Here is a 13,672-nt window from a genome sequence, read left to right as displayed (position 1 = left end):
CTTAACACAGATGGGTACTTTGAAAATGAAAGAATGTACATAAAAGTGTACTGGACTGTAAAGTTCTATGTAAATGGGGAAGGAAAAATATTTCAAGAAGTCCGTCCTAACACTGCCAAGTTCCTTTAACCTCTAGGCAGCTTCTTTCTTGAAGTTGGGCTCACCTGTTTCACCACCAGTACAGAGACCTGCCCAGCTTACCTTAGCAATTGTGGAGGGTGCTTCACTGAGCAAACACTCCGCAGAGGGGAAATGACACACGTGCTGCTCTCAAGAAGTCCCTGGTGGAGACTAGGAGGCACCATCATCAATCAGGGAGCACCCTTCAGAAATATCATCACCAAGCATGGCGGGGGGGTGGGGGGAGTGGTGGTGGGCAGGGGGGTTAGAATTTCTGCCTGAGAAGCCGATGGTTTGAGCTGGGTCTCTGAAGCACTTTGAAAACCAGGGCCTCATCCTGGGAGATCCCCAAGGCTGGGTATGTCCTTCTCCAACGTCTACACCCAGGTGAACTAGACTGCATGCCCAGGGTTCTTAAGAGTGTGGAATGCACGGCAGCAATTCTCAGCCTTGGCTGTGCATCCTCAGGGAACTTCACCAGTCCAGACCCCAGGACTGTTATAACCCGAATTCCTGGGGTGGGGGGAGGGTGGTGGTACCTCTCTATCAAAGGGTTTTTAAAGCTTCTGGGGGATTTCAACATGCAGCTGAGGTTGAAAAGCACTGAACTGGAGTGCCTCTCAAACTTCAATGTGAACACAATTTGCCTGACAGAATGCAGATTTTGATTTCAGTTCAGTTCAGTTCAGTCACTCAGTCGTGTCTGACTCTCTGCGACCCCATGAATCGCAGCACGCCAGGCCTCCCTGTCCATCACCAACTCCCGGAGTTCACTCAGACTCACGTCCATCCAGTCAGTGATGCCATCCAGCCATCTCATCCTCTGTCATCCCCTTCTTCTCCTGCTCCCAATCTCTCCCAGCATCAGAGTCTTTTTCAATGAGTCAACTCTTCACATGAGGTGGCCAAAGTACTGGAGTTTCAGCTTCAGCATCATTCCCTCCAAAGAAATCCCAGGGCTGATCTCCTTTAGAATGTACTGGTTGGATCTCCTTGCAGTCCAAGGGACTCTCAAGAGTCTTCTCCACCACCACAGTTCAAAAGCATCAATTCTTCGGCACTCAGCTTTCTTCACAGTCCAACTCTCACAGCCATACATGACGACTGGAAAAACCATAGCCTTGACTAGATGGACCTTTGCTGGCGAAATAATGTCTCTGCTTTTTTCAATATGCTATCTAGGTTGGTCATAACTTTTCTTTCAAGGAGTAAGCGTCTTTTAATTTCATGGCTGCAATCATCATTTGCAGTGATTTTGATTTAGTGGGTCTGAATTTGGGGCCTGAGCTGCTGACTTTCTATCAAGTTCTCAGATGCTGCTGGAAACTGTATCAAGGCGGCAGAAAGGAGCCGGAACGCAGGCCCCCGCCTTCCTCCCTACCCCCTTCCATGCCCCAGGAATTGTGGTTCTTGCGCCATCTGGTGGTCAGAACCCCCCTAGCAGCACCTAGCAAGAGAAGATTTGGAAACCTGCCTGCCTGCTGCTCTGCTGCTAAGACGCTTCAATCGTGTCCGACTCTGTGCGACCCCACAGACGGCAGCCCACCAGGCTCCCCGGTCCCTGGGATTCTCCAGGCAAGAATATTGGAGTGGGTTGCCATTTCCTTCTCCAGTGCATGAATGTGAAAAGTGAAAGTGAGGTCGCTCAGTCATGTCCGACTCTTTGCGACCCCATGGACTGCAGCCTACCAGGCTCCTCTGCCCATGGGATTTTCCAACCTAACAGATACAATTTCTGGAGTTCTAACAGATACAATTTCTGGAGTTCTGCAGATTCTTCCCTAGAGCCCAGCCACTGACATTTTCATTTCAGCCTTGTAATAACTTGAATACAAATCTGCCTAGACTACTCACCCGGACTCCCGGCTTACAAAACTGAAGTAATAAATGGTTATTGTTTAAGCTGCTAAATTTGTGGTAATATGTTAGCCGCAATACAAAAGTAATACAGAGAATTTTATAGGCTTTACAATAACAGGCCAAATGAGAAACCCAAGCCCACAATTATGCACAATGCCTATTTTCTATTCCAGGCCAATGGATACGCTCTTTTTTTTTTTTTTTAATTTTATTTATTTGGCTGCTCTGGGTCTTAGTTGTAGCATGTGGGATCTAGCTCCCTGACCACGGATCGAACCTGGGCCCCCTGCACTGGGAGCTCAGTGTCTTAGCCACTGGACCACCAGGGAAGTCCCAATACACTCTTAAAAATTTATTTTGTTTATTTGTGAAAGAGTCACAAAGAGTCACACATGACTTGGCTACTGAATAATTTATCCGGAGGCACAGGGTCATAGTTGCAACATGTGGGATGTTTTACTTGGGACATACAGGATCTTTAGTTGTGGCATATGGGATCAGTTCCATGACCAGGGATTGAACCTGGGCCCCCTGCACTGGGAGCTCAGAGTCTTAGCCACTGGACCATCAGGGAAGTCCCCAGATGGACTCGTTCGTAACCTCCAATACAATGGCAGAAGAGGCAGAAAGGATTGTACTTCTCATTTATCATGGTTATACTTGCTGTCTTCTTTCTCCATGACTGCACCCTTCTTTCCACCTTATGATGTGTGTTGTCACTGACACTCATGAAACTCTAGGATGGGCCAGGGGGCTAGTTTGCTCTCTGTGACAGATTGCATTTTTCCAAAGATGAATTCCATCCTAAGTGCACTTCTTATGATAAGATCTTGAGGCTCCTCCATCACGATATAGGATCTAAGCTCCCTCCCCTTGAAGCTAGCACACTTGACTAGGGTGGGAGTGGTGCTAGGTGACTTTCGAGGCTAAGTCATAAAAGGTGATGTGCCCGCCTGGCTTGTTCTCTGAGGGTGCTCATCTTTGGAGCCCAGGCACCATGCTGTGAGGAAGCCCAAGCAGCCACCTGGAAGGGCCCCCTCTAGGTGTCCTGGCCACTGCCCCAGCTGACAGCCAGCATCAGTTGCAGATATGTCAGTAAGAGAGCCTTCAGAAGATTCCATCTCCCCCGATTGTTTTTTTTTTTTTTTTTTGGCCATCACCAATGGCTTCCCAGGTGGTGCTAGTGGTAAAGAACCCACCTACCAATGCAGGAGACTTAAGAGATTAGGGTTCCATCCCTGGGTCAGGAGGATCGCCTGGGGGAGGGCATGGCAACCCACTCCAATATTCTTGCCTGGAGAATCCCATGGGCAGAGGAGCCTGGCGGGCTACAGTCCATGGGGTTGCAAAGAGTCGGACACAACTGAAGCAACTTGGCGTGCACGCGTGGCAGTGAAAGCACAGAGTCCTACCCACTGGACCGCCAGGACTCCCTTCAGCTCCCTCTCTTCAAGTCACTCCAGACATGAACTGCTCCCACTGAGACCTGGGAGCGAAATTAGTGTTGCTTTAAATGACTGAACTTTAGCCTATTGTTACTGGGCAATAGGTAACTGAAACGCCCTCAGACTCTCACTCGAGGACAATATGCTGAATTTGACTGAATGTCAGGTTGGGGATGAGGACCCTTTGGCTTTGATTAACCATAGGTAAGTTACCTATTTTCCATTAGTTACTATTTTAATCGTGTTTAATTTTTAAAATATTTTTGTTTATTTGGCTGCACTGGGTCTTTGTTGTGGTGCTCAGGCCTCTCTCGTTGCAGTGCCTGGGGGCTTCTGTCTAGTCCCAGTGTTCAGGCTTCTCTTGTTGCGGAGCATGGGCTCCAGAGCACGTGGGCCACCCCGCAGCATGTTGGGATCTTAGTTTCCCAACCAGGGGTAGAACCTGTGTCCCCTGCACTGGAAGGTGGATTCTTAACCACTAGACCACCAGATAAGTCCCTGAAGGGAAAGTCGCTGAGTTGTGTCCAACTGTTTTGTACCCCATGGACTATACGGTCCATGGAATTCTCTAGGCCAGAATACTGGAGGGGGTTTCCATTCTCCAGGGGATCTTCCCAACTCAGGGTTCGAACCCAGGTCTCCTGCATTGCAGGTGGATTCTTTACCAGCTGAGCCACAAAGGAAATCCAAGAATACTGGAGTGGGTAGCCTATCCCTTCTCCAGGGGATCTTCCCAACCCAGGAATTGAACTGGGGTCTCCTGCATTGCAGGTGGATTCTTTACCAACTAAGCTATCAGGGAAGCTGTTAGAGAAGTCCCTGTTAGTTACTATTTTTAAAAGGCAGTCTCATGATAAATTAAGTTCAGTGCTTATAAACTATTAGGAAATCAGCTGTAAATTTTTTCAGAGAAGTTGGCATTTTTTTTGACCTTACCTCTCTGCTATTTAATTCATTTAAAATGCTGTGGTCTTGTGTCACTTTTCAGCACGTGGAGGGACAAATGGTCCCTCCACAGACCATGGCCAGGGCCAGCATTAGCCCAGGTGTGGACTCTCCTGGGGACTCACAGACCTGAACCTGAATCTGGAGCTGAGGGGAGTTGAGGAGGGGGCTGCTCTGATACCTCACCTCTTGGTCGCCACCCAGAGAGGAACCTGACACCTCCCTAGCCTCCCCCCAGTTCATCTTGTCTTAGCTTGGAATCAGGTCGGGTGCAAGCAAGAAGCCATGCCAGGTTGGCCAGCCCCCACCCACCCCCAACCCCCGACCACACGCTGCGGTGACAGTTCTCAGTGCCCCAGGACTCAGCCAGCCTGGGGCATCTTTCCTGGCTGCGTTTTACAAATGATACTGCAATGATCTTTCAAAATGAAAAGTAGCAAATTAAAGTGATTTTATTGTTTCCTAAAAAAAAAAAAAGCTGTGTTCTTAAATATTCCTCAAGAATAGTCTAGACCCAGAGGGAAGCATAGTTTTAGGTATTTTTCTGCAGGTATTTCCCCACTTTTGGGAGGCAGACTTTCTTCAAGGGCCTCCAATGACCCCCACCTCCTGTTACTGGTGCATTTGTGTAATCTCCTTTGAGTGCGGGCCTGATTTCATGACTTGCTTACCAAGAGAATATGGCAAAGCTGACGGAATGATTAGGTTACAAAAAACTGTGACTTCTTTCTTACTAGCAGACTCTCCAATGGCCCCCTTGGCTTGCGTACCCTGATGACACATGCTGCTGGGTTGGGGAAGAGGAGGACCTGGGGGCAGCCTCTGGTCAACCCCTGTGAGGAAAGACATGAACTTGCAAGTGTCTCCTTCCCGGTTGAGCCATGAGGTGAGGCACCAGGTGGCTGGCACCTTGATTGCAGCCTCGAGAGGGACCCTGAGGAGGGGCCCCAGCTAAGCCCTTGCTTGGAGGCCTGACCCACAGAAACTGGGAGATAATAGGTGTGTGTTGCTCTAAGCTGCTAAGTTGAGGGATAACTTGTTATGCAGCCACTGGTAACAAATAGCCGCTCACATGTCATTTCTTTATCGGGATCCCCAGTCACGTGCAAGCTGCCTCGCCTCCCCCCCGCGAAACACACACAACAGGGTTCTCAGCCCAGTGTGCCAGCCTGTGTTCAAGTGAAGGCAGTATTTCTGTCCCACACTGGCTTCTGGCCTCTTTCTTGGTACTGGTATCTGTGTTTGCTGAGCCTCAGTTCAGTTTAGTCCAATCACTCAGTGGTGTCCGACTCTTTGCGACCTCATGGGCTACAGCATGCCAGGTTTCCCTGTCCATCACCAACTGCTGGAGCTTGCTCAAACTCATGTCTATCGAGTCAGTGTTGCCATCCAATCATCTCATCGTCTTTCGTCCCCTTCTTCTCCTGCCTTGAATATTTCCCAGCATCAAGGTCTTTTCTAATGAGTCAGCTCTTTGCATCAGGTGGCCAAAGTATTGGAGTTTCAGCTTCAGCATCAGTCCTTCCAATGAACATTCAGGACTGATTTCCTTTAGGATTGACTGGTTTGATCTCTGGTTTGCTGAGCCTAATTTGGAGCAACTGTCTGGGTGCACCACCCTTCCGATCTCCTCCCCGGGGCCTGGGTGATTCTGTCTCAAACGGGTAAGGCCTCAGACACAGGCTCCACCCTGAATACTGCAAACCGAGTCTTCTCCCTCTGGACCAGGAAGAACTCAGGCTCTGCAAAGCCTGTGGTTTCCTCAGGATACACTGACTCTTCCTGTGGCAGGAAGAACCACTTCCTCTGAGTCATGAACTTTCTCTCTTTCGAGTTCCTGCCTCTTCTTCTCTGGCAGTTCTGAACTGGGGTCCTCAGGCCAGATGTCACTTTTGCTTCTCAATGTTGCTCTCTGAGGAGAGGTCTTACCCAGTACAATTGATGGGGGAATTGATGTAGGAGATAGATGAGCTCCAGGTTAGACATTTACAATTGGCCTCCTGTTTAACATTTCATGGGGCACCAGGAAGTGGGCTTCGGGCTGGATACTTAACAACTGTTTGCATTTCTTGAGCCAAGAGATAGGTGGGCTCCAGTTAAGGCATTTACAATTAGCCTCCTGTTTGCCCTCTGAAATGGAAGTAACAACAGAAAGGGGGTAAATAGCCAGTGTTTGTCTCTTGTAAACACCTTAAGGGAATAGTCATGGCGATAGACAAGATAACAGTCATGGCAAGGACAAAGAGGGGCAAAACGCTGTTTGAGTAAAGGATTAAGGGATCTCTGCTCCCCCCTCTTTTGGGACAAGGGAGACACTACACATGCACGGAAAGGCTCCTTGTGGGTCAAACATCAGGGAATAATTCCAGGCCATAATGAGTCTTGTTCCTCCCAGAAGCCTTCACTTCGAGATCCATCTTGGCTGAGGGGTGTGTGCCCACTCCAGGGACACGTCAGTTGTGGAAAGTAACTGCCCTGAAGGAGGAAGCACTGTCCTATATAAATGACGTAACCACCTCTTTACAGAGCTCCACCTCACTAGGGGGACTCCCACACTCTCTCTCTGGGTGTGTATCTCTGCCTTGCTTCTATGTCAGCTAAACAAACTGCTTCTCTGTGTGCTCTCCTACTTGTTGTTTTGCTATATATCTAATAATAACCTTTGCATTTACAGGGCTGCCCCGGTGGCTCAGCTGTAAAGAATATGCCTGCAATACAGGAGTCACAAGAGACACTGATTTCTGGGTTGGGAAGATCCCCTGGAGGAGAGCACGGCCACCCACTCCAGTATTCTTGCCTAGAGAATCCCATGGACACAGGAGCCTGGAGGGCTACAGTCTATATTGTCACAAAGAGCAGGACACGACTGAAATGACTGGGCACACATGCACGCATCAGCATTTACCGTTTCTGCCTCCATTATAATGTATTTTTCACTAGGGGCAAAGGTCTAGGGCATATTAGCTTCTAGCCTCTAGCCCTTGCAGGTCTGGTGGCTAAGATTCCTGGTTCTCATTCAGGCTACCCAGGTTCGATTCCCGGGCAGGGAATTAAGATCTTGCTTCATGCCACTGCTCACTGTTGCCTTGCCAAGATCACAGCTCTTTTATTTTTTCTAATTCAATTTTAATTTCATATTGGAGTATGTTGTTGCTGTTCAGTCACTAAGTCATGTCCAACTCTTTGGGACCCCAAGGACTACAGCACACTAGGCTTCTCTGTCCTTCACTATCTCCTTGAGTTTGCTCAAACTCGTGTCCACTGAGTCAATGATGCCATCCAACCATCTCACCCTCTCTTGCCCCCTTCTTCTGCTCTCAGTGTTTCCTAGCATCAGTGTCTCTTCCCATCAGGTGGCCAAAGTATTGGAGCTTCAGCATCAGTCTTTCTGATGAAAATTCAGGGTTGAGTTCCTTTAGGACTGACTCATCCCTTGCTGTCCAAGGGACTCTCAAGAGTCTTCTCTATGCTACAATTCAAAAGTATCAATTCTTCAGTGCTCAGCCTTCTTCATGGTCCAACTCTCACATCTGTACATGTCTACTGGAAAAACCATAACTTTGACTATTGGAGTATATTATAGATGATTTACAATGTTGTATTAGTTTCAGCTGCACAGCAAAGTGATTCAGATATGCATATAACCATTCTTTTTCAGATTCTTTTCCATATAGGTTATTATAGAATATTGAGTAGAGTTCCGAGCTATACAGTAGGTTCTTGTTGATTATCTATTTTATATATAGTCATGTGTATGTGTTAATCCCAATATCCTAATTTATCCCTCCTCTGACTGAAGACTTTTTTGGCCCTGCCCATGGCATGTGGGATCTTAGTTCCCCAATAAGGGATGGAATCCATGCCCTCTGCAGTGGAAGAGCATGGAGTCTTAATCTCTGGAAGACCAGGGAATTCCCTGATTGAGGAATAGTTGGAGCAGGCCAGAGGGCAGGAGGAGCAGAAGTGGATTTCTGCGCTGAGTTTTACTGGTAGAAGAGCAACTTGCAGCAAAACCTGAAACTGGGGCCACTTGAGTATTTCTGCCTGATTGCCCTTCGCCCTCTCTCTGGTCCTACATCTATGTACTTGTAGTGTGTGACAACACAAGTTGTTTTCCCTACCTTCATACCCCCGATCTTTCCTTTTGTCATCACACATCACATTTTCCATTTGGATTCTGTAAACCAGAATCAAGCACTGCAGACCCAGAAAAACAGATTTGCTTTGGTTCTCAACTACTAGAGGAAAGAATATCTTCCCAGGACTTTTGGGTTCACATGTGTGATGGTTTTAAGAACCAGACATAGAAAGTGTTTTCTGTATTCTGGAGCTAGGGATACTTTAGTTACCAACTAGTTACCATCCCACATTACGAAAAAGGATTCAGCAAGACTAGGTAGGTAACCACACTGACGCAGTATTGCAGACAGTTGCAGTCAGAGCTGGGGTGTCTTCCCTGCTAGAGGCTCTTACCTGAAGAGATAGGATGCCAGCAGCTTGCTCATCTTCTGAGAAGTTTCAGTGCTTGTTGCTCCACAGGGAAATACTCTGAGCTTCCCTGTGAGAAATAAGAGAAATGGGAGGCATGCAATACATAGGTCTTTGAGATGCAATAAAGCACCACAGGCAATGGAAAATAATGGTTTCAGGGCAGGACATGTTGAAGGACCTGAGTGCTAATTTCTTTCACCCATTCAACAAATATTTATTGAGTATTACTATGTTTCAGACACTGTCTGAGGCAGTGGAGCTACAGAGGAGGAGAAGACATACAGAGCCCTCATCACAAATCAGGATCCATTCCAGATGCCACAAAGACCTAACCATAAGGCACAGAAACCATAAGATACCATAAGTATGGACGAGCATTTTAAAAAATTAATCTCAGCTTTGGGGTAGTCTTTGTATGATGCCATAAAAATTTTAAATGTTCACGTTTTTAAAAAGAGTGAAATAATGCTCTCTGAAGCAACATGGATGGGCCTAGAGATGATCACACTAAGTGAAGCAAGTCAGATAAGAAAGACAAATACCATATGATATCACTTAAATGTGGAATCTAAAATATCATACAAATGAATGTATCTATGGAACAGAAAGAGATTCACAGATAAAGAGATCAGATGCGTAGTTGCCCAGGGGGCAGGTGGGGGGAGGGATGGAGTGGGAGTTTGGGGTTAGCAGATGCAGGCAGATGTATAGGATGGATAAACAACAAGGTCCTACTGTATAGCACAGGGAACTATATTCAATATCCTGTGATATATGATAATGGAAAAGAATATAGGTATAGACTTATCTGAATCACTTTCCAGTACAGTAGAAATTAGCACATTATAAATCAACTGTACTTCAATAAAATAAAAATTTTAAAAAGTCTCCCAGTTCAAAGCTCCTAAGATTAAAAACCTAAGTGAAACACCTGGATGTTCTATTCACTCTGATTAGCTTTGGAGCCACCCAGATGGCCATTTGGTGTCTCCTCAATCCCTTGCCTGAAATTTAGTCTATGGCTTTGGCAAAATGAGAAAGAAAAACCAGATCAGTTCCTCAACTTGCATCAGTGAGAAATTTTTACTCCTTCCCTGAAACAAATGGTATCCATTTGCCTCACCTGCCAAAACAGGTGGTAAAGGTGGGCATGGAAGAGAGTCACATTGGGCAGGACTTCTTTCTCCACTGGCAATTTGATTTTATTAACCCCCTTTATCTTATGTTTATAAATATGTCTTTATCATTATGCACAGGTCTCTCACTGGATCAAAGCTTTCCCATGTAAAAGGACCACCATTACTTCTATTGATAAATTTTTGTTAGAATGATATTTCCCCACCTGGGAATTTCTCCTGCCCTGTCTGTTGAGTGTGCAGGTAGACTATTAAATCTAAAATTGAATACTTTAAGGAAAAAAATTTTAATTGAAGAAAATAAAAAGCTGCAAAACTCTTAGAGGAACCTGCCTTCCATAGCCCAAGGTGTTTCCTGGCTTTGATAACTCTGATCCTCACCAACAAGGCCACATCAACTCTTGCTCTGAGATGATTACTGGAAGATCCATGAGCATTCTGTACACATACCACTTTGGTCAGTTCAGACTTTTCTAACTATTAAAATGAACTCATTAAATTATCCATTTACTGATACTTGTCACCAAATTAATGATGCTTTTCCACCTGTCCTCCCATCTAAACTAACCCACACATAGAAAGATTTGATTCTCTGGAAATGGCACTATCAAAGATTAACCCTGAGGAACTTCCCTTGGTGGTCCAGTGGCTAAGACTCTGTGCTCCAGATGCAGGGGACCTGGATTCAATCCCTGGTCAAGGAACTATTACTAGATCCCACATGCTGCAACTAAGACCCAGCACAGCCAAATAAAAAATACTTAAAAAAACAACAAAAACCCAAAGGTTATTCTTAAATGTCATTGAAAGGGTTCATATCTGCAAGTTTTAATTCCCCTACTCACAAACAACAGCGCTGTAAATCAGACGCTTTACCCCTACAGTTTTCTTGGAATATCCTCTGTCCACAGTCACTCTTGTAAACTCCAAGAGAGCTCTGATTTATTTGTAATGAATAATAGGCTTTATGTTTTTTAGAATAGTTTTAGATTTACAGGAAAAAATGAGCAGGTAGTACAGGAGATTTCTCTATACTTCTTCCCTGCACACATAACATCTTACATTATATGGTATGCTTGTTACAGTGAATGAGCCATTATTGATACGCTATTACTAACTGAAGCCCATGGTTTATTCAGATTTCCTGTTTCTAATCCAATGCACTTTTTGTGTATCAGACTCTGATCCAGAATACCATATTACATTTAGCGGTCATGTCTCCCTAGGCTCTTCTTAGCCGTGACAATAACTCACTTCTGTTGTTTTTGAGGACCTTAACAGTTTTGAGTAGTACTGGTCAAGTGTAGTGTAGGGTGTGCCTCTGTGAGAATTTATCTTGTGATTTTCTCATGATTAGACTGAGTTGATGGGATTTGGGGAAGAAGAACATAGAGGTAAAGGGTCATTTTCCCCACATCATACCAAAGGTACTGTGGTATTATATAATAAGAAATACATTTGGTCTCGTCTCTGGTTCCTGTAAAAAGCTTCCAGAGCCCTCGGAATTTCCTGAGTGATGGAATAATCTTTGTTATTCATCAGTTCAGTTCAGTCCAGTCGCTCAGTCATGTTTGACTCTTTGTGACCCTATGGACTGCAGCACGCCAGGCCTCCCTGTCCATCACCAACTCCTGGAGTTTGCTCAAACTCATGTCCATTTAGTCGGTGATGCCATCCAACTATCTCATCCTCTGTCATCCCCTTCTCCTTCCACCTTCAGTCTTTCCCAGCATCAGGGTCTTTCCAAATGAGTCAGCCCTTAGCATCAGGTGGCCAAAGTATTGGAGTTTCAGCTTCAGCATCAGTCCTTCCAATGAATATTCAGGACTGATTTCCTTTAGAATGGACTGGTTAGATCTCCTTGCTGTCCAAGGGATTCTCAAGAGTCTTCTCCAACACCACAGTTCAAAAGCATCAATTCTTCGGCACTCAGCTTTCTTTATAGTCCAACTCTCACATCCATACATGACTACTGGACAAACCATAGCCTTGACTAGACAGACTTTTGTTGGCAAAGTAGTGTCTCTGCTTTTTAATATGCTGTCTAGGTTGGTCATAACTTTCCTTCCAAGGAGTAAGCGTCTTTTAATTTCATGGCTGCAATCACCATCTGCAATGATTTTGGAGCTAAGGAGACACTTTTGAGCACACCTGAGTTTCTGCTAACAAGGTGACTTAAGGTAAGTTCCCTACAAAGGCTTAGGATGGTACTGATCACCAGAAAGATAAGTGGTTTAAGGCTGGAAATTTCAGCTTCATCCATCAACCTCTGGGAAGGAAAAATGAGGGGAAATTGTGGTGGCTTGGAGAGTACAGAATAAATTCTATAAAAACTCTTGAACAACAATATTTGATGAAATTCCAGGTTGGTGAACTCATCCACATGCCAGGAAGGTGTCACATTCCAATTTCATAGGAACAGAAGCTCCTGCACTTGGGACACTTCCAGACCTCTGTGTATCTCTTCATCTGACTGTTCATCTGTAGCCTTTCTAATAGCCTTTGTAATAAACTGGGACATGTAAGTAAGTTTCCCAGGTGCCACTAGTGGTAAAGAACCCACCTGTTAATGCAGGACACATGAGAAATGTGGGTTCAATCTCTGGTTCAGGAAGATCCCCTGGAGGAGGGCATGGCAACCTACTCTAGTATTCTTGCCTGAAGAATCCCATGGACAGAGGAGACTGGCGGTCTACAGTCCATGCGTCCAAAGAGTCAGACACAACTGAAGCAACTTGGGACACATCAGTAAATGTGTGAGTTCCATGAGCCATTCTAACAGACGCTCAAATCCAAGTAGGGAGTTGTAACTTCTGATTTATACTCAGCTGGTTAGAAGCACAGGGGATAATTTGGACACACAAATTGTTGTCTGAAGTGGGGGCATTCTTGTGAGTCTGAACACTTAACCTGTGGGATTTGATGCTATCTCCAGGTAGACAGTGTCAGAATTGAGCTAAATGTGTAGAGCACGCAATCAGTCTGTTGAGAACTGGGAAATGGCTTGGTGGTGTTGGAAAACACACATCAGAACTCAAAGTGCATGTTATCAACTATCCTGGCTTTGCCCAACCTCAGCAACTTGTAAGACTGATAATGAAATAAATCATGATAAACCAAAAAAACAAATTCATGAGTAGAATACACATTCTTTTCAAGCTTCCAAACAACCAAGATAGATCACATCCTGGGCCCTAAAACAGAGCTTAAAAATTTTAAAGACTCAAATTTAAAAAGAAATCATGCAATGTATGCCCTCAGACCACAACAGAATTTAACTAGAAGTCATCAACAGAATTTAACTAGAAGTCATCAACAGAAACATAGTTGGAAAATCCTGAAATAATTAGAGATTAAACAATGCAATGTTAAATAACATGCAGATAAGAAAGGATATCTCAAGAGAAACTAAAATATATTTTAAACTAAATGAAAACAGAAATATATTAAAATTTGTGGGATGCATTGAAGGAAGTGCTTAAAATTTTATAACATTTAATTTATAAATTAGATAAAACCGAATACTTAAAAGTCAGTTTAGCTTTCACCCTAGGGGTAAAAAGAAACAAATCGAAAGCAAAGTAAGCAGAAGAATGGGACCTCCCTGGTGGTCCAGTGGTTAAGAATCTGTCTACCAATGCAGGGGATACAGGTTTGATCCCTGGTTCAGGAAGA

The sequence above is a fragment of the Capricornis sumatraensis genome, chromosome 20, assembly GCF_032405125.1.
Source record: "Capricornis sumatraensis isolate serow.1 chromosome 20, serow.2, whole genome shotgun sequence".
NCBI classification, from domain to species: domain Eukaryota; kingdom Metazoa; phylum Chordata; class Mammalia; order Artiodactyla; family Bovidae; genus Capricornis; species Capricornis sumatraensis.
This window is presented reverse-complemented; position numbering follows the sequence as displayed.